The sequence below is a fragment of the Ictidomys tridecemlineatus genome, chromosome 2 (genome assembly GCF_052094955.1).
Source record: "Ictidomys tridecemlineatus isolate mIctTri1 chromosome 2, mIctTri1.hap1, whole genome shotgun sequence".
Taxonomy (NCBI): Eukaryota; Metazoa; Chordata; class Mammalia; order Rodentia; family Sciuridae; genus Ictidomys; species Ictidomys tridecemlineatus.
The window spans coordinates 73,183,797-73,211,185 of NC_135478.1; the positions used below are offsets into that span (position 1 = coordinate 73,183,797).

General features: G+C 40.7%; 1 protein-coding gene, 1 long non-coding RNA gene and 1 pseudogene across 37 annotated transcripts in view; 2 read left to right on the plus strand and 1 right to left on the minus strand.

Moving 5' to 3' along the window:
• The window catches only part of Znf70 (zinc finger protein 70), a 92,386-nt gene that overhangs the window by 41,078 nt on the left and 23,919 nt on the right, over positions 1-27,389 (minus strand). For 20 of the 35 annotated variants that reach the window (XR_013434607.1, XR_013434599.1, XR_013434593.1 and 17 more), the window contains one exon: positions 1-4,438. The exons of 7 other annotated variants lie outside the window; for them this stretch is intronic. The gene's annotated coding sequence lies outside the window, so the exon portion shown is untranslated. The remainder of the gene's footprint in view (positions 4,439-27,389) is intronic. 8 more of the 35 variants (XR_013434614.1, XR_013434617.1, XR_013434618.1 and 5 more) reach the window with 6 other exon arrangements.
• LOC144375155 (uncharacterized) lies at positions 20-26,863 on the plus strand. Of its 2 annotated transcripts, none has more exons than XR_013434628.1 (2): positions 20-96; positions 26,550-26,863. It is a non-coding gene; the product is annotated as an uncharacterized LOC144375155 (long non-coding RNA). The 2 variants fall into 2 exon arrangements; XR_013434627.1 differs by lacking the exon at positions 26,550-26,863 and adding an exon at positions 5,486-8,135.
• On the plus strand, positions 19,810-26,863 carry LOC101968943 (membrane-bound glycerophospholipid O-acyltransferase 1 pseudogene; annotated as a pseudogene).

A 27,389-nucleotide genomic window follows, 5' to 3' on the forward strand; every position in this document is an offset into this window, starting at 1 on the left:
CAGTTTTTTTTTAATTTCCAGCCAGAGTCTGGACAAGGCGCAGGCTTGAGATGAGAGGCATGGATCCAGGAAGTGATTCCGTCTATCTTTACCACTGTAGGTATTATAAGTAGCACCTGGTATGGTCCTTTCCAGCGGGGTTCCAGGGATGACACCTGATGTCGTCTTACATAGATGAAGTTTCCCACTTGATATCAGTGTGGAGTTCCTTCGTCCCCAGGTTGGTAGGCAGTGGCCAGCTGTTTCCACAGGTATTGCTGAGTTTTTTTTAAGAGCTTTAAGTCTGTCAAGCAAGGGGGTGTGAAAGGAATCGTTAGGTCTTAGAGTTGGGGTCAGGTCCCTTACTGGAGGAGGGGCACCATAGAGAATTTCATAGGGGGTAAGGTTACACAAAGAAATAGAGGGAATATTTCTTGTATGAAACAGTGCATAAGGCAGGAGCATAGTCCAATCTTTTATGCCAGTCTCCAAGTTTAATTTTGTCAAGGTCTCTTTAATGGTTCTATTCATTTTTTTTACCTGTCCTGAGCTCTGGGGTCTATAAGTGCAATGTAACCTCCAATTAATCCCCAGGGTCCTGGCTAACCCCTGACTTACCTGGGCCACGAACGGCAGTCCATTATCAGACCCTATTACCTTAGGCAGGTTGTATCTTGGAAAAATATCTTCCAGGATCTTTTTGACCACCATTTGTGCCATTTCTTTTTTTGTGGGGAAGGCTTCAATCCATCCTGAAAATGTATCTACAAAGATTAGGAGATATTTAAGTCCATACCTTGCTGGCTTAATTTCAGTAAAGTCCACTTCCCAAAATTGTTCTGGTCTGGTTCCTCGAAGGCACCTTCCTACAGGAAGCCTGGAGGGGTAAGCATTAACCAATTGATAGACCCGACAGGCTTTTGTTACCTGTTCAGCTATTTCCTTTCACTGTGAGCCGGTTAGTGGAAAACTCTGTTCTTGATCCTTCAGGAATGCCTGCAATTTCTTTGAACCAAGGTGAGTGAGTCGATGTACATTTTTAATGTAGTGTAGGGCTTTCTGAAATTGCAGGCTGGGCTCAGTAATGTCGAGGAGTTCAGTGTCAGTGTCCTTATGTTCCCCCAGTGTGGAAAGTGTTAACATGGTTTCTCCATTTAGGGCTGCCAATTTAGCCTCTTCATTTGCCCTCTTGTTAGATGGGGGTGGTATCTGCACAACGGTTTGTTTTCTGGGCTCTGTGAGCCATCGTTTACTGCCCCTAAGGGAATAGTCCAGGAAGATTACTTCTTGCTGGCAAATTTGGGCCTTTTTGGCAGAAGCTCTATACCCAAGTTGAGCAAGCTCGGATAATAGAATTTGGATCCCAGACTCACAGTTTTACTTTGTATCGGCTGCCAGTAGCAGGTCATCCACATATTGAAGCAGGGTGACTTCGGGGTGCATAGTTCTGAAGTTGTTGAGATCTCTGTGGAGGGCTTCATCAAAGAGAGTGGGGGAGTTTTTGAACCCCTGTGGGAGTCTGGTCCAAGTTAGTTGATCAGTTGTTCCAGTTTCTAGGTTTACCCATTTGAAAGCAAACAGCAACTGACTATCTTTATGCAGAGGCAAGCAAAAGAAAGCATCTTTTAAGTCCAGGACAGTATACCATTTTCGTTCAGGGTTCAGGGTGCTAAGCAGATTGTACGGATTAGGTACTGTGGGGTGAATGTCCTGCATTTTGTTGTTGGTCTCTCTTAGGTTTTGAATGGGGCGATAGTAGCAGGGGAGTGTTCCAGGCCGATTGACAGGGCTTCTTTGTTCAGAGGATATTGTTTAATATTAATTGGGGAGGCAGAGGTTTTTAACTCCACTGTTATTGGAGGTTGTTTTACAGTTAGGCCTAACTTAGCAGTTTCTGCCCAGGCATCTGGGTAATCTGTTATCCATTTCTGGGATAGCTTGCCTGTTTGATCAGTCTTGGGGGGTGTGAAGAGTTGATGTTCATCTTTTACTGACATAGTTAAAATAATGACTATAGGAGTTTTTACTGAAGGATTTAGAAATTCCATTTGGGGGCCTTCAGGGTTAAAAGTTATTCTGGCCTGGAGTTTGGTGAGCAGATCTCTGCCCATCAATGGGGCTAGGCATTCTGGGATCACTAGGAAGGAGGAAGGAGTTATGGACTTTTCCTTTCTCCAGGTCCATGGTCCTCTTAGTTGTCCAAGCCCAATATTTACTGCCATTAGCCCCTTGAACTTGAGACCTTTTAGTTGATAGAGGGCCCAATGGGGCCTTAAGGGCTGAGTATATTGCCCCTGTATCCACTTCAAAGTTTTCTGAGGTTCCCTCCACTTCAAAAGTTACCTTGAGCTCAGGGAGGGGATCCGAGCCCTGACTTTCCTAGTCATCCTCCAGAGTTACTTGCTGGCGTGGCTGTTTCTTTTTAGGGCACTCTTTGGCCTAGTGTCCTTTTTCTCTACAGTAGGCACATTGATCTGAGGCCAGTGGTGGCTTCTGGCCTGGGCCCAGGTATCCCTTTCTGTTTCTCTGTCTCTTAACTTCTGGCCTATTTGTTGTTGTGACCAGGACCTTAGTCAATGCCTCCCTCAGTCTGTCTTTTGCTTCTTTTATCCTCCCTTTCTTTCTCCCTCCTTTGTTCCTTCTCTTCCTCAGTTTCTCTCTTATAGTATACCTTCTCAGCTTTTCTGACTAAATCTCTCAAAGTCATATCTTGTAATCCATCTAAGCATTGTAACTTTTTTTTTAATATCCAGAGCAGCTTGCCCAATAAAGGCCATCATGACAGATGTCTTTTGAGGATCAAAAGGAGTATATCTCCTATATGCCTCCATAATTTTCTCCAGAAACATACAGGGAGATTCATTAGGCCCTTGAATAATCTCTCTTACCTTGGCCAAAATAGTTGGCTGTCTAGCAGCTGCTCAGAGACCCGCTATTAGAGCCCGGTGATAAGTGGACAGATGCTCCCTACCTTCAAAGGTGTTGGGGTCCCAGTTGGGTCGGTTCAAGGGGAAGTTGTGTCGGTTGCCCATCTGGTCCAAGGATATTTTTTTAGCTTCCAGGAGGATTCTCTTTTGTTCCTCTGTCATGAAGAGAGTCCCTAGGAGTGGTTGGCAGTCATCCCAAGTAGGCTGGTGTGAAAATGCCGGCGAGTTCTTTGAGTTTTTTAGCTGGGCCAGTTTCCTCCAGGGGAGGAGGGGCTGTGTGTGCCTCGGGGAATTCATCTGGAGGGTGCTGGGCCGGCTTAGCCTCCTCTAGTGGTGGAGAAGCTGAGTCAGCAGCAGGGGAATCACTTAGAGGGTGTTGGGGGTTGAGGAACGAAGGCAGGGGATAAGGAAAGGGAGGAGAGTCCAGCAGAGTCAAATCTTGAGACTCAGGGAGAACAAAGGGTGGAGAAGAAGCAGAGGGTTTGAGAGATAGAATCATGGGAGGAGGAGTAAGAGCGGGGGCAGGGACAAGGAAAGACTTCACCCATGGAGGAGGAGATTTGCAGAGGTCCTGCCAAGTTAAGATATACGGCTGTTGATCTGGATGGCTATGTGGTCCTGGCTGAAAGACAAAGACAATATCTCTGACTTTTCAAATTAGTGGGAAGTAGAAAGATCCTTCTGGGGGCCATCCGACTCCAAAGGTGGGCCATTCTGAGGCACAGAGAGTCTGCTAGGTCTGGTGTTTTACTGAAAAAGAAAGAGTTTTAAGCCCTTAAGCGGATTTCAGTCCAGTGATCAAGGGTCAGGGACAGAGGCATGGAATGGCTCTGTCCCATAATGAAAGTTACTTGAACAAAGACAGGGACAATACAAACGTGACACAAACATGGACACACAGTAAACAGTAAACGTGTAACACAAGTTCAGAGGCAAAGATTAAAAACAGACAGTGAATTCAACCTGAGAGAAAGAATAGTTGCCGGCAAAACCAGATGGGTCGGCAGCAGAATATACCAGATGAGGGCACCTCCGCCCCTCCCAGATGGGGAAACTTCCGTCCCCCCCAGAGTCTTTCAAAGCATCCCTTGAAAGACGTGGTCTGTGGCTTCTGGACACATCTGTCAACCACCGCCAGGGGGAGCTCACGCTCTCCGCTAGCAACCACACTATGCCAACCCAAACCAAAACACCAGAAGGCTCTGAGAGCTCATGCTCTTCGCTGAGCCAAAAACCAGAAGGCTCTGAGAGCTCACGCTCTTTGCTGAGCCAAAAATCAGACTCTGAGCGATCGCAAAGGAAAAACAAGAAGGAGTAAAAGGAGGAGGAGAAGAAGAAGAAAAGGCGCCTTACTTACCCCCCTAAAGGAGTCTTGTTGAGGTCTCCCTGTCCTGCGATGCGCAGTTCCCGGCCAAGGCACAAAATGTTAGGGTCCGGCGAAACATCGGAGGAAGAGACCACAAGAGACTTTCTTATGCAACAGCAGAAGGGTGGGTTTATTTGGAGACCAGCATGCTGGGGCCCAGAGCTCTCTATAGCAAAGAGAGATAGAGCCCTGAGAACAGCTTAAGCAGAGCTTATATACTTTCCTTGGAGAGGGCAGGGAGAGAAGTTACATTTTGTAGTTTGGAAGTTGGGGACAGCTCATTCTGGGAAGAAGATTAGCAAACAGTTCACAGTTGGGGACAGCACATTATGGGAACAAGATTAGCAAACAGTTATTAAGACTTCAACAGTGTTTTGTTAAGCATATAGAAAAACGGAGTGACAAGTACCTATTTTATTAACCTTTCACTATCAGAGCTGTGTTAATCCAGTGTGGTACTTGCATAAAATAGAAACAGAGAGAAATGGGATAGATATGTGATTTGAGAGCTAAATTAACTCATCTCTGGACAACAAGATTTTTAACAAGTCTACAAAAAGTTCTACTGTCTGTACAATAGTCCCTTCTACAAATGCTACTAAAACAACTTAATTATCACATGTAAAAGAGTGAAGTTAGACCTCTACAACATACTATATATAAAAATTAACTCCAAATAGATTAAAAGCTTAAGTATAGGAGCTAAAATAGAAGATGCTGATTAAAAAAAAAAGAATAGGGCTAAGTCTTTGTGACCTTGGATTTTTTGATAAGGCATCAAAAGTAAGAGCAAAAAAAAAGAATAACAGGTAAATTAGCTTTCATTAAAATTAAAAGACATTTTCAGCATGAATAACATATTCAAGAAAGGGAAAAAATCTATAAAATGATAGCAAATATTTTCAAATCATGCATTATGGGGAATTAATATATAAAGAACCACTACAACTCAAGAAAATTAAAGCAACTAAATGGAATATGGAAAAGGACTTGAGTAGATGTTTCTCACAGTTTAATTCAGCTTAACTGGGGCTGAGGATGTGGCTCAAGAGGTAGCACGCTCGCCTGGCATGCGTGCGGCCCGGGTTCGATCCTCAGCACCACATACCAACAAAGATGTTGTGTCCACCGAGAACTAAAAAATAAATATTAAAAATTCTCTCTCTCTCTCTCTCTCTCTCCTCTCTCACTCTCTCTTTAAAAAAAAATTCAGCTTAACTGAAGCAGAAGTCACTGGAGCAAGTACCTCCTGCAAACATTTCCATGGTGATTTTAATGAATTTCTGGAGACTGAATGTAAAGCAGCATCAAAATTGTTTAAATTAGTATATTGATGTTTAAATTTTCTGTCTTCCTAATTCAATATGGGTCGGTCATATTCATGATTTTCTATTTTGCTGGAGTATGGATTTTCAAAATAGTTTCTGTCATTTGTGGTTTAGTGGTATCCATGGTGATGTTTACTTTTTCATCATGAATGTTAGAAATCTGATTTTGGTTTTTTTTTTTTTTTTGGAAGCTTGGCTTTTTGTTTCTTTGTGCTTTTTTGTTTTTTGTTTGTTTGTTTGTTTCAGTTTCCTTGGTTTCAGCTCTGATTTTAAGTATTTTATGTCTTCTATTACTTGTGGTGTTGATTTGTTCTTCCATGTTTTCCATTGAATTTTTAATTTGGTTGATTGATTCCTTCCCTTCAAGGATTTCTGCTTATTTTTTTTCAGAGTCTCTACATCTTTACTGAAGTAATCTTTCACTTCCTGTATTTTCTTTGTGATCTCACTCCTTACATCATCTTTTTGCCTCACAGATCAGTTTAACTATGATAATTCTAAATTCCTTCTCTGATATTTCTTCCACTCTGCTATAGATGGATTCTGCTATTGAATTATTTTGGTTTATCTAGGGTGATTTTTTTCCTTTGCTTTTTCATGTTGTTTGTGTGTCTACCCATCTAACAGTCTTGTTTCAAGGGAACAGAGTTTCTACCCTGTGGACCTATAGTATCCCTGAAGTTTTACACTACCTCACCATTTAGAAGGAGACAAATAATAAAAAGAACCAATGAAAACAACTTGCAGCATTAAACCAAATGGTTCCTGCTTTGGTCTCTGTAACATTAATCATCACAATAAACATAAATTAAATGATCAGTTATTGGCCATGGTAAGAACAGCAAATTTACATAAGGTTTACAATTTTAAATGATGAATAGGGATAGAAAAGAAGTGATGTAGGATCTGATAATTGTGAGAAAGGAGGAGATAAAATAGAAGTAAAAAGCAAAGGTAGAGGGACTGGAGTTGTGGCTCAGCAGTACAGCACTCACCTAGCACGTGCCAAGACCCTGGGTTTGATCCCCAACACCACATAAAAGTAAAGGTATTGTGTCCAACTACAACTAAAAAATAAATATTAAAAAAGTAAAGGTAGCATAAAAGATCATAGAGAAGAAGAAAAGAGAAACAGATGAGAGAGAAAAATGCATAAAATAAAAATTTCATAAAAATAAAGGAGTACAAGAACAAAACTGATATATATTACTCAAATATCTTAGTCCTCAAAATACTGATCCATGAAAAATAACTGCCTTCAAAAAATACTAGGAATGAGAAAAAAAGAAACAGATATGAATATGTATAAGTGTCCATGAACCATTCAGGTCACAATTAAACATAGAGAAAAAGAAAAGGGGGGGAATGGGATCAAGGAAACATTAAGAAATTGTTTCTGGAGTTCAAAATATTCTCGGCTTCCCTTCTCAGCTATGTTAGGTGGGGTTGCTGGAGTGTGGAGGGAAATCCTGTAGGTGGGGCTCCTGGGGGAAAGGTTTAGGCTTAGGTAGGATCCAGGTTCTTCCTTGAGTGGTGATTGGTCTGAAATTTTTAAATCAGCACACCTCCCAGGCCAAACAGATGCTGGACAATGCTGGGAGACTGTCTCCTAGGAAACCCCTGGTTTTCCCTTATGCAGTGGAGAAGCCAATCCTTGTTTCCCTCAGTCACTTGTGAACCTGATGTTTTCTGGAATCTCAGATTGTCCCTGAACTCAATCAATTCCTCCCCAGCTGTGAGGATGGCCTTAGGCCTGAGCCTAAGCAACTCCATTTTTAAAACTCCAGTTTAAATCCTGCAGTCTCAATAGGCACACCTAATGGAGCCCTCCAGTATGGCCCTCAGACATAAACAAGTCACTTTCCCTCACCCTGATAAACAGAGTGAAGCCTCTGGCAGGCTGTCCTCGCCGGGATAAGAGGGAAAGGTGAGAAGATCAGTGTGGAAACCACCAGACCAGATGTTTCTGACCCCAGGGTAAATGATGTCATGGAGAAATCCAGTGGTAGCTGATAAGGATTGAAAGGGGGGTCAAAAGCCCCAAAATTTAGTATAAATAATAGAGCTAATGAATAGGGATTCAGCCAGCCAAAACAAGGATGCGCTGGAGCCCGAGGGCCTGAACTGACATCCCATCACTTCTCATCATTTTCCTGATCCTTTATGTGATTCTCAGTCCCCTCAAACTCTACCACCTTATCAGCCCCTGGTGAGAGCCACAACTTCTCCATACAACCCTCTCTCCAACCTTTTGTCCACTCCACGCCAAGAGAAGCCTGCCTTGGTTCCGGACCTGATCACCGCTTTCTGAGTGAGTGTGAATTTGCTTTTGAACTTAGCATGCAGAGGGAATGTCTGTCATTAGCCTTTCATGATTAAGTAAGTTTGCAGTGCTTAGAATTAATCTAGAATTGTTTGCTGTGAATTTATTATGTCTATTGCAGTGCCTAGCATTAAGGATTGTTGTTTTCTTGATTAGGAACCTATAGAGTGAAATTGTATTGAGCAACTTGAGTGAATAAAGCATTGAAAGGGGCAGAAGTGTGTGGACATTCTTTATTTCTCGCCCTCTACTGCATGCATCACAAAAAAAAATTTGCCCCTTGAGACACCAGCCCTTTTGAATTCCTGGTCAGGGGCATCTCTCCCAAACCATCTTTCACGCAGCCAGAGTAGAGGGTATGGGAAACCAAATAGGTTTCCCCCATGAGTATTCCCCTGTAAAAAACCCTCACCATGTTTGATCTTCTCCTGGTCATGTGGGCACACTCTATTTCAAGATAGGCACAGTTGCCAGGATTTGGTTCCCCCATCTGTTAGCCCCCTGCACTGCAATTGCAAAATGGTTTCTTCCTCTGTTCTCCCCAGCAGCCAGGATAAAGAGATATTGTGGGGCTAGGGTTGTGGCTCAGTGGCAGAGCACTTGCCTAGATGTGTGAGGCACTGTGTTCAATCCTCAGTATCACATAAAAATAAACAAATAAAATAAAGGCATTCTGTCTACATACAACAACAAAAAAATTTTTAAAAGAGAGACATTGTGCAGGACACCCTTTAGGTTAGTTGGGCAGTCTATTGTGCATACACCTTTCAGATTAGTCTTTGATCTCTGATCTCTCCATTCCCAGGAATGCCTCAGACCTCCTTAAAATGTAGATTCCTTTAATTAATGTATCCCTCCATTATTTTTGCACAGGGAGGAATTTGGTGGCACTGGGGATTTCTTCTTTATTATGTTATATCCATTCTCCTGTATCCCCAATCTGCTTTGAATGTCCAGAATTAATCCCCAGTAAAGTCTCTCCTTCTCACCTTGCAGAGAAGCTGCAGGTCTGATTTCTTGGTTTCATACCATGGAGCAACCAGGAAAGTGACTTTCTCTAATTTGCCATTTTGAATCCTACAGTGGGGTTGTGTTCTGATAAACCCATCAGAATTTGAACATATAAGTGCTAATGCATCCAAATTCATAGCTTACTGAGCATTATAGCTTCAACACAGTACAGTATAGAGTATTGGGTGTTTACTCTCATGATTGCTGTGCTGACAGAGAGCTCCACTTCCCAGTATCACAAGAGAGTTTCAAGTCACATCTTGCTAGCAAAATTCCAAACTTAAGTACGGTTTCTGCTGAATATGTACTGCTTTTGCACCATAATAAAGTAAAAAACTCCTAAAGAAAACCATTGTAAGTTGAACACCATCAATAGATACATGTGTGTGTGTGTGTGTGTGTGTGTGTGTGTGTGTGTGTGTGTGTGTGTGTGTGAATACATCCAATTTTATCTTCAGGAGTTCTTTTATTATCTGGTATGGGCCCCAGAGGACTCAGAACAATGATCAACATTTACCAGCTTGCCAGAACTTTGCAGTGTTAGCAATAAAATAGCCATGATTTAAATCTTCATGTTCACTTCTATATAACATTTCTGGCACTAACATGACGTCATACATTGCATTTTGTGTAAGTTGAGACTCAAAATTCATAAACATTTCCCTGTGCTTTCTCAAATAATTATACATATTTTTATTAATTTTTTAAAAACATGAGAAAATGGTTACATTCAACTAAGATAATTTAAAATGTTTGAAGTTTTCATATTTCAAAATACCTGCCAGTGTTTTATGTATCAATATCATCAGGGATCAGCACTGAGGGCAATTTCCATTCTCTTTAGAGAATTCCTCAGCAAAAAGCCAAGGCTACATTCTTGTTTCATTATTTGAACCACCCAGGATTCCACTTTCAAGGGTATCTTTCTTTCATTGCCACCTGATTTCTGGGCTGGTAGAGGGGCAAAAATGAGGGTTCAAACAGGCTTTGACCTCAGCCTAATCAGAGCAGTGTGAGAATGACAGTGTCTTTTCACTGGCTCCATCTTTGTGTTTCCCATTTCTTTATTCTTATATTCTGCAAAACTTTTTTTCCATCATCTACAAGAAAACTCACAAAGGTGCTTCTTTCACTCTATTTTTTTAAAGAAAATTATATCTATTTCACATTTATTTATTTTTTCTTTTTAAAAGTTTTTTAGTTGTTGACAGACCTTTATTTTTTAAGTTTTTATTTGTTTTAATTAGTTATATATGACAGTAGAATGCTTTATGCAATTTAATATTTTTGATCTTTAATGCCCATAAGAATAACCTTGGAATTTATTTAAAAACAGATTGTTGAGTTCTACTCCCAGAGAGTTTGATTCAGTAGGTGGGATGGGACATGAGAATTTACATGCTCCCCAATGATGCTTAAGTAGCTAGGTGGAAGACTACACTTTGAGTAGAGCAGCGTCTCTAGTGATGATTGTGGTGGGGATAAAATCAGGTTTCCCAGGACATCAGAGTTTCTGTTACAGCCAGGGATTAGAGCTTTATTTTATTCATTTATTTATATGTGGTGCTGAGAATCGAACCCAGTGCCTCACACATGTCAGGCAAGCTCTCTACCACTAAGCCACAACCCCAGCTTTCCTTTTACTTTTATTCTGAGTCCCTGTTCTTTATCATTACGAAAAGGAAAATAATTTAGGTACATTTCACTTTAATTTTTTAATTTTGTTATTGTGTCTTGATGCATCATGAAATAAGTATTTACAAGCCAATGAATAGGTATAATGGCAAACATGGCCATATATTCCTATATCTCTTAATCCCAAGCAGGCAAGAATCTGGAAAAAGATAAGGTCTTTTCTTGGCCGGTCACCACAGTTTTCTGAGTTGTATGCCAGATAATAGGAATCCTGCAGGAATCTTGTCAGAAGGGATCATGTTCCCCATATTCTCTGCTCCTTTAACACAGCAAGGTCTCTGCAAGTAGGTCTGAGAACAGTTCCCTTGATGGGAAGAAGGTAGATGAAAATTCTGGATGATAGGGATTTGGGCATAAAGGGAAAATAGGAAACTTCCAGACAAGAGTAGCAGAAATGAGGAAGTACAGTCAAGAATCTGGATCTCACCTAGGCATTATATTCTCAGGATTATAAGATATTCCTGCTGACAATGCCTTGGCAAGTCAGCTTCCCCTGACGGAAGGCTCTGAATGGGGGTGATCCTTAGAGGGAGGTGATCACAGCACTCAGCATTTGTGAGGCACATAGGGTTCTCCTTCTGATACTTCAGTGCCAGCTCTGCCTGGACTCCCCCTTACACAGATCTGTGCTTTACCTTCTGTAGAGAATAAAGAAGGGTAGAGCCATGGACAGGGAAGTATGGAGACCAATTTGCTTCTCAATCATCTCCACTTGTTCTGTTTTCCATTTTCCACACACCCATCTCCAACCCACAGACACTGAGAATTGCAGACACCTCAGGATGGCTCTGACTGCACACTGAAAATTTGGCTTTCTCAGATCTAAGTACATTACCACCTGTCAATCTGATCCCAGCTTCAAATCTGTGTGGCTCTCCATTCTTCTGTTCCTGGAATCCTTGTTTGTGAATGTTTTTTAAATGCTTAAAATTTACTTAAACTGAATTATCCAGTTTGAGTGGGGATTCAGGAATGAGCAATATGTAGGTATGTATTCACACCCATTCAGTCAACATAATAAATGAATGCCCCTAGGTGCATCTTTCCTGAAGTTTTTTGGGCCATGAATAAATAAGTCACTTCTGATTCCATCACCAGAATTCAGCTCCCCTGTGGAAGAATGAGATGGTGTCTTGAGACTGGGGTTTGTGTTGTGGACAGTGGGGCAGAATGAGAAAGAAAAAGAAATTTTCTGATAGAATCTTCAGGGAACAAATTTCTGTAGCTAACATTTTATTAATCATTGAATAATTGCTGAAGCACAATAGGATGCTAGAGGTTTTCATCAAGCTTTGCATTTGATGAGCCTTTATGTGGTTCTCTCCATATGCCTTTGCTGACATTCCTTGAGCTTTTTGAATCTACAGATTTATTTGTCCTTAACAAACTAAAGATTTTGCTGTTATTTCTATCGACGTGTCTTCTCCTTGAGGGCACTCACTGTGTATATAATAGGTCATATGATTATCCTACAGGGTAGTGATAATTTTCCTCTGTTTTGAAGAGGATTCTTTTTTTTTCATCATTTGTCTTTCCCTTCCTTATTTAACCTTGATTCGTTTATATTGCAAGATCACTCATCTGCCACTCATGTCCAATCTTCAGTCCATGCCTCCTTGGAGAGTTTTCATTTATCATTCTACTCAGTTCTCCTTTAAGCTTTCATTTCCTTACTATAATTTCGAGCTTTCAATACACTTCAATAGGGTTTGTCCTTATTTCTGGGATAATTTTTATAATCACTGCCCTGAAAGCTTTGTCAGAGAGATCCAACACCTCTGTCATCTTCTGACTGTCTTTCACAGTCAGATTTTCTGGATCCTCTGTATTTCCATATTTTTGGATTCTGTCCTGGACTTATGCAATATTATTTTATAAAATTCTGCATCTTATTTAAAATTCTGTTTGCATAGTTCTGTCTTAACAGACAATCTACCAAATCAAATTCAGGATGCAAATTCAACCCTGCCATGAGTGGATGATGGTTTCTATGCCCATTTAATTAACAAAAGCTTCTCAGTTCTAGCGACATCTGTCCTACGTACCATGCAGTTTCCCATCTGAGAACTGGTCAGTGATCTATCCTTTAACCCTTTTTTTAGTTTTCCTATTTTTTTAGTATCAGAATAATATGTGTGCAGTACGGAGGTAAATGCAGAAAGTTAAAGGTAATCTGGGGGACATTGCTTTCCCAACCACATCCCTCTATACAATCTCCTTGGTTCTTTCTTCCTCTGGTGTTCTACTTTTTTCCCCTCTGGTCAAAAAAAATGGGCACATTTCTTGCTATGCACACCTGTTCCTATGCACATGTAAGTACCAGGGGAGTACCAGAAAGACACAGAGGGGAAAGGGAATTTTTGTGCCATCCTTTTGACAATATGCTCCTACATCCAAAAAATAAGGTCCTTCCTACCTCCACTGTGACTGTTGTCAGTGCTAGAGAGTGTTCTAGAGTCTGGTGTGTTTAAAATGGATTGTAGAAAACAACAAAAGGAAAGGGAAACACATTTTCTCAATCCTACTTTGAGCGTCAGGAGTCACCTTTCTCATGATGCAACCCTGAGCAAGGAGATTTTCCTGTCTCCTGTGGAGCCCTTCTCAGTCCCAAGGCTGTGTGGAGTCCCCAACAGGGGAGACCAAAGAAGAAACAGAAAATTCACCTCTGAATCAGAGACACTTAAAACCCCTGTCTTCCTACCTGTGCTCCCCTCCCCCTCTTTCTCTTCCTCCTTCTCCTTCTTCTTCCTAAAGTTCTGGGGATTGAACCCAGGACTTCATGCATCCTAGGCAAGTGCTCCCCAGCCTTCCTACCTTCCCTTCTATGATTTACATTTCAAATTACACACAGCTGTTTCATGCATTCTGGGCAGATTTTCTTTTTTATCTGAATTGATATGGAAAGAGAATAATGTGTGTTTACATCTTACTTGAAACCAAATCACAAATGCACTATTCTCAATATGAAAATTGAATCCGTATGAATCAAAGAAACTGAAAAATTGAGGCTGAAAATCATTTTATGTTTTCATGAGAAGCTTCAGGGCAATATATATATATTATTTTTTTCTCTCTGATTCTGTATCGCTTATGTTCCAGGGTTTAAACCATCAAGTATCATAGACTGTGGATGAATGGTATGCAATGGAAAAGATCAGAGAAAGCAAAGCAAAAAAAAAAAACTCCTGGACCAAAAACTAATATAACAGATAAACTAGAATGAATTTTCAGACAATTATGGACTTCAGATAAAGATGCTTCATTTTTAATGCTCTTTTTCCTTCTCAAACTCATCTTCTATAGGTCCCCTGCATCAGTAGTACCATTGATAATCCTCATTTCAGAATTTTAATTCAGAGAGGCATCCATAAGTTCAGATGATTATCTGGCAGACATACAACTGGAACAACATGAAAATGGAGCTGTAAATTTCACAAGATACTTCTTGATACTATTTGAAGGTCCTATAAAAATTCCTTCCTATAGAGCTGAGCATGGTGATATACACCTTTAGTCCCAGCTGCTCAGGAGGCTGAGGCAAGAGGATCACTTGAGCCCAGGAGTTCAAAGTCAACCTGGGAAACATAACTAGACCCCATTTCCAAAAAAGGGTGTGTAGGGGGGAGAACTACACAAAGTTATAATCTATGTCCCAGCTCAATATTCTCCAGCCTGTGTTAGCTAAGTGAACTGAAGAAGAAAAGAGGATTTTTGTTTTATTTCCATCTACTTTTGAGCCTCTGATCAAGTCATCTCATGCTGTGTGCGTTCATCTTGTCACCTATAAAATGAGGACACCCTAAAAAAAATAGCTACAGAGGTTGTACAACTTCAAAAGTAATTGTCTTAATTTGTTTTAGAATACCAATGATATCTAAAGTATCACTGCAACAGATCTGGATGTTGTTCTGGAACAACCCATCCCCAGTGTACAAGAACCAAGCTGAAGGTGCCATGACACTAAAAGAAAGAGAGGCAGCCAGTTTTATATTTGCATAGAATACAATCTATTGGGAGCTTACTGAAAGAAATGTGATTCTATGCAACAGCAAGACTAAATGGATCCCTGCATTTGGTTGAGAAGGAAGAGTGTATATATTGGACAGGATAAAAATGGCTTCATCCTCACCAAAATGTACCTGTTTTAGAATAAGCTAACACCCAAGTCAGGCATGTTCCTGGCTCAAGAGTCCTGTTGTAAAGTTCCATATGTCATTCTAATAGTTTTGTCTATTTGTACTATGTTGGAAAATCATGTAGGAAAACTAGACTAGAGTTTACTCTGGGACCTTCAGAGGTGGCTATAACTTTAGATGGCTACAGTCACATCACGATGAATCCATAGATATTATTTTGAGTTGTCTACTGTGACTCTGTCAAAACACAGAAAAGGAAATGGACTCTGGGAAAATTAGGACATTCCCAAGGAGACTCAATCTTTTTGTGGTAGATGAGGGACAAGACCCTCATCTCCTAGATCTCACTCCATTGTTTTATCATAGGTTTTGAATACAGAGTAATAAACAGATTGATACTACTACTCTCTGCCTGCACTACCTGACAAGTAGACCAGGAAGTGGATCCCATGACATTCAGTTCCCAGAGGAAACACAGTTGAGAGCTCTAGAGAAGACTAAGAAAGGGGTGTGTGTGTGTGTGTGTGTGTGAGAGAGAGAGAGAGAGAGAGAGAGAGAGAGAGAGAGAGAGAAGAAGAAGAAGAAGAAGAAGAAGAAGAAGAAGAAGAGGAGGAGGAGGAGGAGGAGGAGGAGGAGGAGGAGGAGGAGGAGGAGGAGGAGGAGAGGGAGGAGAGGAGGAGGAGGAGGAGGAGGAGGAGGAGGAGGAGGAGGAGGAGGAGGAGAAGAAGAAGAAGAAGAAGAAGAAGAAGAAGAGGAGGAGGAGGAGGAGGAGGAGGAGGAGGAGGAGGAGGAGAGGAGGAGGAGGAGAGAGGAGGAGGAGGAGGAGGAGGAGGTAGAAGAGAAGAAGAAGAAGAAGAAGGGGAAAGAAGAAGGAAACAAGTAGGATAATAAGGAAAGGGGACTCCAAGCAATGGGATTTAGAAAATCCCAATCTACCTCATCCCAGAGAGGTGATCCCATAGACTTGGTGTCTTCCATAAGCAGCTTCTCTGTGGCCATGATGTCCCCAACTCACACAGCCCTGATGGATATGTCCTGACTCTGAGACAACCTGAAGCATATAAAACAGTGCTCTCGGACCCACCCCGAGACTGCCCTGTGATGTCAGAGAAGTTGGTCAAAGAAGTCCTGAATACAGATCATCTGCCTAGCTCTCCAAGCTCCAAGGGTCAAGGGAAGGATATGCAGGGTGAAAAAGTCTTCATCTAGTACATCAGGGATCTGTTCTCTACCCACAGCTGCTAGTCATAAGCCCTGCAGAAGAAATTGTCCATGCCAAAGATGGTATGGCTTCCATTACTTCTGCTAATGCCACATCTGTGGGGTCTAGGTGAGCTGTCCCAAACTTCTAACCTTCCTGAGGAAGAATTAGGAACTCTGCTAATAACATTCAGTGTCAAAAGAAGAGCAAAATCTTGGAAGTTAAAATGGAGGCCTTGGAGGGTAAAACAGACCACAGCAGACTACATGACAACTAATCCTGCCTCTCATTTTCCCCACCTGCTGCAGGCATCACAGACTCCCTGCCCCTACCCACTTACACTTCACAATTCCCAGCAATTTCTACCACAACTGACTTGAAAGACTAGGCTGCTGGGCTCCCAGTCATGTCTGACCCTCTACTTTCCACCACACCAAATGATGATAGGAGAATAATACACATACTCCCTAACTCTCTTTGTCTCTTCTTGCTGATTCTCTTCCTCCCTTTAGATTCAGACCCAAATTTGGGGATTCCACCTAATGAGAACAAAGCCCCTAATCATTTAGTCAGAGCTTCAGTACCTTCCATTTCTCATCTCCCATAACTCCTAACCCAGAACCTTTCTTCTTCAAGATGGCCTCCTAACATCAACCTTTTCCCCCCCAAATCCTCACTAACATTTATTATTATTTGTATTCTTTTTAAAAATATTTTGTTAGTTGTAGATGGACACAATACCTTTATTTTATTTATTTATTTTTATGTGGTGCTGAAGATCGAACTCAGTGCCTCACACATGGTAGGCAAATGCTCTATCATTAAGCCACAACCCCAGCCCAATTATTATTTGCATTCTTGATGATTGTCATTCTGACTGGAGTGAGATGAAATCTCAGAGTAGTTTTGATTTGCATTTCCCTAACTGCTAGAGATATTGAATTTTTTCAAGTGGTATTTGCTGACCACTTGTATTTCTTCTTTTGAGAAGGGTCTAATTCCTTTTCTCATTTATTGATTGGATTATTTGGGTTTTGGTGTTAAGGTTTTTTTCAGTTCTTTGTGTATTCTGGGCATTAATACCCTAACTGAGAAGGAGGTGGCCAAAAATCTCCCATTCTGTAGTCTCTCCCTTCATCCTCTCATTTTCTTTGCTGTGCAGAGGTTTTTAATTTGATGCCATCCCACTTAATGATTTTTTATTTCTTGTGCTTTAGGAGTCTTATTAAGTAAGTCAGTTCCTATGCCGAGTTGTTAGAGAGTTGGGCCTACATTTTCTTCTTGAAGTTGCAGGGTTTCTGGTCTACTTCCTAGATCTTTGATCCACTTTGAGTTTTGTGCAGGACGAGAGATAGGGGTTCAATTTCATTCTGTTACATATGGATTTCTAGTTTTTCCCAGGACCATTTTATTAAAGAGGGTGTATTTTTTTCCAGTATATGTTTTTGGCACCTTTGTATGAGATAACTATTTATGTGGGTTTGTCTCTGTGTCCTCTTTTCTATTCCATTGGTGATCATGCCTGTTTTGGTGCCATTACTATTCTGGTTTTGTTATTCTAGCTCTGATATTTTGATGCCTCCTGCTTCACTTTTCTGACTAAGGATTGCCTTGGCTATTCTAAGTCTCTTGTTAGTTTTCCAAATTAATTTCAAAACTGCTTTTTCTAGTTCTATGAAGAATATAATTGGAATTTTTAAAGGAATTGCATTAAATCTGTATAGTGCTTTTGGTAGTATGGCCATTTTGATTATGTTGATTCTGCCTATTCAGAAACATGGGAGATCTTTCCATCTTCCAAGGTCTTCTTTAATTTTCCTCTATAGTGTTCCATAATTTCCATTTTAGAGATCCTTCACCTCTTTTGTTAGATTGATTCCCAAGTATTTTTAAGGCTACTATGAATGGGATAGTTTTCCTAATTTCTTTTTCAGCAGATAGGAATATCAGAATATAGGAATATAGGAATATGGTTGATTTATGACTGCTAAACTTATGTTCTGCTACTTTGTGAAATTCAATCTGAGTTCTAGAAGTCTTCTGGTGGAGGTTTTAGGTTACCTTTGTACCTTTCTTGAAAATCAATTGTCCCTTTATATGTGATTCTAAAGAACCTCTGTTCTGTTTTACTGACCTATTGTAACTGACTCTTTTTTTAATTTATTTATTTTAATTGGGTATATATAACAGCAGAATGTGTTTTGGTTCATTGTATGCAATTGAAGCACAACTTTTCATTTCTCTGGTTGTACACAACATAGCATCGTACCATATGTGCAGTCATACATGTACCTAGGGTAAAGATGTCCATCTCATTCCACCATCTTTCCCTGCCACCATGAACCCTCCCTACCCCTCCCTCACTTTTGCCCCATCAAAGTCCCTCCATTTTTTAAAGAATACTTATTTTTTAGTTTTAGGTGGACATAATATCTTCATTTTATTTTTATGCAGTGCTGAGGACCGAACCCAGTGCCTCACGCATGCTACACGAGCACTCTACCACTTGAGCCACAACCTCAGCCCAAGTTCCTCCATTTTTAACTCTTGATTATAATAAATTCTCTTCCTGACTGCTTTTCACTGGCTCCCCCTGCTTGATGCCCTCACCATTTTAATCCACATACCTAGACATACTGAAAATGAATTTTATGAGTTCATTGGAACTTGAATTCAAACTAGGATTACTTCAAAGAACCACTTTTAAAATATTGAGATGTAAAAACTGTATTTTACAGATAAATAAACTCAAAAAATTCATGGTCATCTGTCCTAGAAAGCTGTTTGGTATGTGTGGGAGCATGTAGAGGCCAGGAGAAGAAAGGTAATCCTAAAACATCATTATTGGGTAATGAAAAAAAAAAAGAGAGAATACAGATAGGAAAACGTGAGTACTAAATGTTAAAATAATTTATTTCTATAAGTGTTTTAAAAATGAATTTGCATTGTGAGATAACTGAACAAATCCTTGTAAGATAAAATACAAAAATTTAAAGAATAGCTCAGCTTTCCATGGCCAGTGGCTACCATGCAAACCCAAGTTTGTGCTCAGATGGTTTGTGGCAGTTGCCATCCCTTGTCTCTCACTCAGTCCTCCACAAGGCAGGCAGCAACTGCATGCCACTCTGTATAGGTATTCACAAGCACCCAGGTTGGAGGACACCAAGAAAGGTGGCATGGACTGGGGTCTTGGAAGCCACCTCCAGAAGATGCAGGATGACAGAAGGGCCCGTCCACCTGTCTGCTCCCACTCAGTGAGCATCCCATTGGACCAGACATACATTTTTTGTGGCAAAGGGATATTACAACATATCACATCAGTGAAATGGAATCATATGATATGTGACCCTTTGTCTTTGGCTTTTTTTTTCTTTTTTGGTACTGGGGATTAAACCCAGGGGCATTTAAACATTGAGCCACATCCCCAGCACTTTTTATTTTTTGAGATAGGGCTTCACTAAGTTGCTGAGGCTGACTTTGAACTTGCAATCCTCCTGCCTCAGCCTCCCCAGCTGCTGGGATTGCAGGCATGTGACACCACACCCAGACAAAATATACATCTTTCACTATGGATTTCCCACTATGTATTTTTCTGGGCCTCTGATGATTGTCACTCAGAAGACCACAATCTTGGCTTTCCATTGTGTCAAAGAGATGAAGACCTCTCTGCTAAGCAATATCAAGTTCCTATAAAAGCAAACTCTCTTTTCACAGGGCTGGGGATGTGGCTCAAGTGGTAGCACGCTCGCCTGGCATGCGTGTGGCCCGGGTTTGATCCTCAGCACCACATACAAACAAAGATGTTGTGTCCGCCGAAAACTAAATAAATAAATATTAAAAAAAAGAAAGAAACTCTCTTTTCTGGAATATTTAAACTGCCTTCTTAATCTCATGAGTGTCATAGCTGATCCTTGTAACAATTTGCAGGATTGCATAGCCTTCATTGAAAGGAGACATTTGCACATGAAGTTTCTGGAAGTGAACTAGAAGCACAAATGTTCCCACAGCTTACCAGAGCCTTTTCCCACTGGAGCTATGCATTATATTGGCATCTCTCATTTTGTTTTTGACACTCATGAAGTCCTTTCCAGTTGTTAATTGCCTTGCTGATGACTGGTTTGTCCATAAAGCACACTTTCTGACTCAATTCTGCTACTTATATGTCATTGTGCACACCTCAAAGCCCAAGTACTTTTTTGCATGAATACTGGCTGATGCAGTGAACAACTCTGGCTCTGGCTTCAGTGGAGTAGATAAGAATCAAAAGTTCTAATGGGATCTACTTTCTATACCTGAACATCTGGAGAACTGAGACAGCCATGAGTTTCAAAATGTACTTAAAGAATTGAAATATTCAAACAATGTCTTGGCTAAAGTACATATGTTATGAGTGGGTTCCTTGGTACCCTACGATGCTCACCTTTATTCTACCTGTGGCATGGTGTCTATCCTTTATTCTACTTTACATTTTTTTTCTACCTTATTTTTATCTGTGCATTATACTTGTACATAGTGGTGGAATTTGTTGTTGCATATTCATGAACACAATATAACAATATAATTTGGCCAGTATTGCTCCCCAGCATTTCCCACTTCACACCCCACTTCCCACCCCTTGGTCCCTTTCCTCTACTGAACACCCTTTGATTTTCATGAGATCCACCCCCACCTTTCTTTTCCTTTTTCCTCTCTAGCTTCCACATGTGAGAGAAAACATTCATTCCTTGACCTTCTGAGTTTGACTTATTTCACTTAACCTCATGGTCTCTAGTTCTATTCATTTTCCTGCAAATTATAAGTCTTGCTTTATAAAAATACTCCCTGAAGTAAAAAAAAAATCATGTAAACACTGCCTCTAAGTCTTATAATTTCACTTGTCTTTATGGCTGAATAAAACTCTATTTGTGTGTGTGTGTGTGTGTGTGTGTGTGTGTGTGTGTGTGTATCTCACACTTTCTTTATCCATGTGTTCATTGTCAGCTGGGCTGGTTCATAGTTTGTGTATTGTGAATTGTGCTGCTATAAAGATAGGTATTGCATGTATCACTGTGGATACTACTTTACCCTCTTAATTGGCATCTTTATCATATTAGCAGCTAGGGGGTAAGAAACAACTACAAATATTGCATCTTTTCTTCAAACATTCTCAAGGTTGTTTATAACTGTTATGATTTAGATATTAGGTGTCCCCCAAAAGTTCATGAGTGAGACAATGCAACGACATTCATAGGTGAAGTGATTGGGTTATGAGAGCCATAACCAATCAGTGACTTAATCCCCTGATGGAGATTAACTGAGTGGTAACTGATGGCATGCTGGGATGACTGGAAGAGAAATCATTGGGGGCATGCTTGGGGGGTATATATTTTGTATCTGGTAAGTGGAATTAGAGTCAGTCTCCCTCTCTCCCTCTCTCTCCCTCCCTCCCTCCTTCTCTCTCTCTCTCTCTCTCTCTCTCTCTCTCTCTCTCTCTCTCTCTCTCTCTCTCTCTCTCTCTCCTTCTCCCTCTCTCTCCTTCCTGATCATCATGTTAGCTTCCCTCTACCACACTCTTCCGCCATGATGTTTTGCCTCTCCCCAAAGCTCAAGGAATGTAGCTGACTGAGACTATAGATTGAAACAGTGAGCCCAAAATAAACTTTTCCTTCTCTTAAATTGTTCTTGTCAGGTCTTTTAGTTACAGCAGCAAGAAAGCTGATTAAAACCATGACTTAATTACTGGGGCTACCTCTCAGCTGGCTGTCTCTTACACAGTGGCACCCTTAGTTATGTTGGCAGTTAAAACCAACCATCACTTTATACAAGTCAATGTACTTTTTCTTGTATCAATGTACTTTTTCTTGCACATCATAAATCTTCTGATAATATTTTTCTGTCAATCAAACCACAAGGTCATATTTAAAGGCAGTTGTAGACTGAATTCTGTTAATAAGAAGAAAACAGATTGATACCTTCAAGAAAGCTGAACAATTAAAATTTCGAACTATTGGAAATATGAGACAAAAAGGCTTGAAGTTTTTCCCAGTGAGTTGGAGGCAGTGTTTACATGATTTTTTTTTTTTACTTCAGAGAGTATTTTTATAAAGCAAGATTTTTTGTACAGATAAACTGGCCATGTCAAATTAATTTCTTTTAATACTTTACAGGATCTTTTAGTGGTGTAGAGGTATGGAGAATGTGCCAGAGCTTTAGAGATGGTCCAATTAGGCTGCTAGGTCTTTGTTTTATTTTTCCCCTCAGTTTTTTATTGGTTCATTATAGTTGTACATATTGATGGGATTTTTACATATTCATACATACACACAATATAACAATATAATTTTGTCCAATATCATTCCCTAGCATTTACCCCTACTCTCCCTACCTCCCACCCCTTGGTCCCTTTCCTCTACTGATCTTCCTTTGATTTTTAGGAGATTCACCCCCATCTTTGTTTTCTTTTTTCTTCTCTTACTTCTGGGACTTTGCTTTTTTGATATGATTTCCATCCACTGAAATCTGGATGCTGGGAATTCAGGCATAATTGGCTCCCAAAGTCAGAAAGTGGTTGCTGAGAAGATCTGTCATAGATGTCTTAATCTAAACATAACCAGACCTGGTTGTTCCTTGGGAAGCTCCAAATCCTCTGATGTGTGACATTATTTGTTTGTGGATACAATAACTACACTCAGAAGACCGTGGAGGAGAGAAATCTTGGAGGGAGATTTTCAGGGTACTGAAAACTCTGCAAGCTAGGAGGACTCAGCCTGAGTACTTGAATGGACTGATATGTCCTCAAATAGGCTGCACCCCCCCCCAAGGAATGTAACTCTCCCCTTTTGTTTTTTCTTAACTGAGCCAAGATTAGAAATCAAAACGGCTCCTGTGTGTGTACACCAGGACCCTGGGAGGGGTACCTTTAACATTTCACATACACTTGCTTTCATCTGCTTGCCCAGGGATGGCCTGAGAAGACACCCAATATTCATACCATTACAGGCAGGAGAATGCCTTCTAAAGAAATAATCTTTTTGAAATAAAATTTGAAGTCATATAGAAGTTTCATAAGAAGAATTAGATGCTTCTCTCTTTTCTCCCCTCATTTTATGACGGTGTTAATGATCATGGTCATGATGTATGCATAAACTGATTTTCATTTTTTTATTTCATATTTGATTAAATTCTGTTTTTTTTTAGCTAAACCATCATATTGGAAAGCAGAAATTGAAATACAGTTTTCTTTTCTCTCTTTATAATAAATATACGGTGGTTCCTTTTGGGGACTTCTGTTGGGTAATATTCCATGTGGAAGAAGGAAACATGGTATTAAGTCATGTGAAAAATGCTAATGCTAATGATAAAATGCATGCTGTGAGGGTGTGCCTTCAATCAAATGACTTAGGAAGAGAAAATTTGTCCAAATCAGATGGTAGTTTCTCACTGAATAAACATAATTTAAGAATATTTCGAAATGTTTATATTTGCCAAATGCATTGAGATACTAGGTATAATACAGAGTATTTCCTAGAACCAACTTGTCTATTTATTTTTCATCCCAGTAGGGTGATTTGTTGTATGATAGTCATTGTCTTATACATGTGGGTATAAATAAGATTAAACTTCTCTTAGAAGTGAGTGAACAAGAAATACACATTGTCAACTTATTGAAATTTTTTTTATGTTCTGACTTTTTCTTTGCATTGACATTTTGAGAGATTTTGTTTTAATTATGATTAAAAAAAACAAAACCTTGGTAACTTCAGTGAAATACCATGAAAACAATATAAGAACAGTAACAGTGAGGTGCTAATAATAATCAGAACTGGCATATTTCAGGTCAATATTCTTCTTTGCCTATAACAATCACAAATCCTAGATTAATTTGACTTTCTGACCTTCACCACTACCTTCGGGCTAAACTGGGTTCCTGGTGATGGGGGTGGCGGAAAGCTGCTTGTGGACAACCTTTGCAGCCCAGCCTAATCCTCATGCTCCCCCTCCCCAACACACACACACACACACACACACACATACACTGTGCTCCCAGAGAAAGCAGAATCTGATTTCAGGACAGCTGGATTCGACACCATTAGTCTTTGTTCTCCTGAACAACTGACCCTTTGGGGGTCACCTGCTATGAAATGGGGAGGCTTCTTCTGACCTTAAGAAACCCATTTTTTTAAATCAAATGATAGAAAACCCTTGAAAGGGTCTAATTACTTAAAATCAGATTCAGAGGGGTCAGCCACTGACCCAGGTCTTGGAATTTCCCATACTTCTTTCATGACAGTCCCCAAAAAGGACTCAGCAAAAAGTTCTATTTGCTGGGAACAGTCACCTCCAAGTCTGAATAAGCAGGAGGCTTCAGTTTCATCAAATCCACCACCACAGGCCTAAAGCAACAAAGCCAACCAACCATGGACTAAAGTCTCCAAAGTTGTGAGCCAAAATAATCCTCTCTGTATAAGTTGATTTTCTCTAGTATTTGCTAAACTGACAGAAATTTAACACAGCAGGAATGTGGAATCAGAGTTCTGCTCCTGCATCCTAATCCCCACTCTCCCTGCTGAAGAGCTCTAGCACTTTCCAGTTCAGGCTTTCGTACTGTTGGTCTCTTCTGCCCTCTAGTGGATTCTCTCCTTCAGCTTGTACTCCAAGCAGCCAGGTAGAGAGTTTGAAGTTAAAGAACTGAAATTTCTCAAAATCCTAACCTCCAGTTCCAGACTTGCTCCACACCATGTCCAAATGGACTGGTCTTCCTAGGTCCCTTACTTGTCCTGGTCAAGTCCCAGGATACAGTCTTTACACCAAGTTGCTAGGTGTCTTAGGCAAGAAATCCTTGCTCACCGTCTCCATTAACTCATCAGAAGGAGCTAGAAAATCTTTGCTGGGTAGGTAATTCTGATACATCTACAGAGGGAGAAAGGACTCTAACCTGATTTCCTGGGAGAGAGCTAAGGTAGGGGTTGCCCCCACCATTTTGCCCCCGCCAGTATCTTCAAAGGAGCCAGGGTCTTTGGGCTTCTTGGAAACCCCTCAGAGGGGGCTTAGGATCTACAAAGACAGTCCTTGATTATAAGGATGCTGAAAGACTTAGAACCTTGGTTAAGTTCCCAGGCAAATTCTTTGTCATTCTTTGCTTCAGATCATCCAGGGTCTTCCAGGGGGAAGATATAGACAATAAGGACCAGTGGCTAGTGTTTAGGGACAGCAGGGCTCCATGAGCATGTTTTGTATTTTGTGGGGGTAAGGGCAGTGGGGATTTAACTCAGGACTTGGCCCATGCTGAGCACTATTCTACCACCAAGCTATACTCCCAGCCCTGTTCTGTGATGATCCAAGAGAAGGGGTGTTCTGCAAAGCAAACTGAGAGGGGATCAAGGGCTTGTCTTGGTCTCCCTCAAGTACATACACTCACTGACTTGTTTATAAACATTTACTGGGGTCAAACCTGGGGACACAAAGAGGGTAGATCAGATCCAAGGGGGTCTGTCCAGTGATGGAGACAAACCCATGGCTATTTTAGGAGCAATGAAGGGAAAGAAAGAATGCTCCCTCTGTGGGTGGATATCCACGTGGATCTCACAGATGAATGGGCACTGGCTGGTGCTGGGGGCACCTAGCAGAGGCAGTAGCAGGCAGTGGAGAGGGAAGAGTGTGTCTCAAGGATAACAAGAAGCACACAGGGTGGGGCCAGAAAACCACAAAGTTTCCAAGCATTGGTCCTGCAGTCCAGAGGCATACTTTAGAGAAATCTAAGCAGGAGCCTGTCAAGAATCAGGGTTTGTTTTGAAAAAACGTTTTTCAAAAGGTGTGAGGCCAGATTTGAAGATGGGGACCCCAGCACTAGGGATGGCAGGAGGCATAGTTCCACATGGTGACCAAGAGCCAAAATTCCTATTAAATTGATGAGTGACAATACCAGAGAGGAATGGACACTTGTGGACTGTCTGTAGGCGTTTAAATGTACAATCAACTTAGAAGAGGCAGCAAGTCATTAAAAGAAAGTGTTTATCTAAAGTATATAATTCCATAATTCCACTTCTAGGAATTTTTCCTGGTGGAGCAGGAAATAATCAAAGCCATAACCAAAGGTTTACAAACAAAATGCTTAGTTCAACATTAATAATGATAGGAAAAAAAACTAGAAATAGTCCAAATAGCCATGAGAAAGAGTGGGACAAAGCAATGTGACACATCCATCATAAAGCCTCTTTCACAAATCTTCAAAATATGTTTGTGAAAAACAGAATCTGGCATGAAAGTTAACACTCAATGAAGTTTTTTTATTATTATTATTATTATTATTATTATTATTATTATTAAAAATAAAGATATCAGTATCATAAAAATGTTTCTGAAGCATTTCTAATGTAAGAAAATTCATATTTTCAAAAGAAAGATACTAATAAATAGAATGCTTCCAATGAAGTTCTGAATGCATATGTGCTTATGATGGGTTAATCTTGATCATCAAATTGATTGGATTGAGAGATGTCCAAGAAATTAACAAACTGCACTGCTGGGTGTGTCTTTGAGGGTGTTTCCAGAGATAGTTTGTACATGGGACAGCAAACTGAGGGGGTCCCGGCTCTACCCAATAGGTTGGAGACCCAGAGGAAAAGTGGAAGGAGCAGGTACAAGCTGAATTCTTGCACCAGAGCGTCTTTTGCTGCTGCCATCACCCACGGACATCAGACAACAGCTTCTTCAGCCCTTCAATGTGCACTTGCACCAGTGGCTCTCCATGGAGCTTCCAGGCCTTCAGCCTTGGGCTGCATCATTATTGCCTCTTGTTCTGAGACTTCTAGCTTCTTAAACTGAGCAGCTACTGTTTTCTCTGGCTCTCCAGTATGTAGACGGCCATTGGGACTAGCCTCTGATGGTATAAACCAATCTAATAAATCTCCTTTTTATATTTGTGTGTGTATGTGTATTCTGTTTCTCTAGAGAATCCTGACTGATTCACTCCCCTTCCTCTTCCTAGTACAGGACCCCCCTAATCCCTGGTCCCTCCTGGACAGTCATCCATGGCTGGGACTTCCTGAGATATTTTTTCTCCCCACCCTTTCTGGGCCAGTCTAACCTACTCCATGTCCTTTCTTCCTCAGCCTGGAAACCCTGCTGTGGGCCATCCCACAGGAATCCCCTCTTCCTCTCTGTCCAGCTCAGCTCCTGTCCACCCCCAATCCCTCCCCATCACTCCTGATAGTCTATGGAATTAAGAACATTTAGTGCTGTTGACTTCACAAGCTCTTAAATTCAGAGCCCATTTCAATTTCTTATCCAGTGGTAGGTTCAGAACTAAAAGAGAAATCAGAGGAAGCTGGGAAGAAACTGTCACACAAAAAGCCCACAAGAACTTTAGGACACTTGCCAAAGATAAGCTCCTAACTTCCAGGGAACCAGTGTGAGGAAGGAAATAGGTGCTTCATAATTTCTAT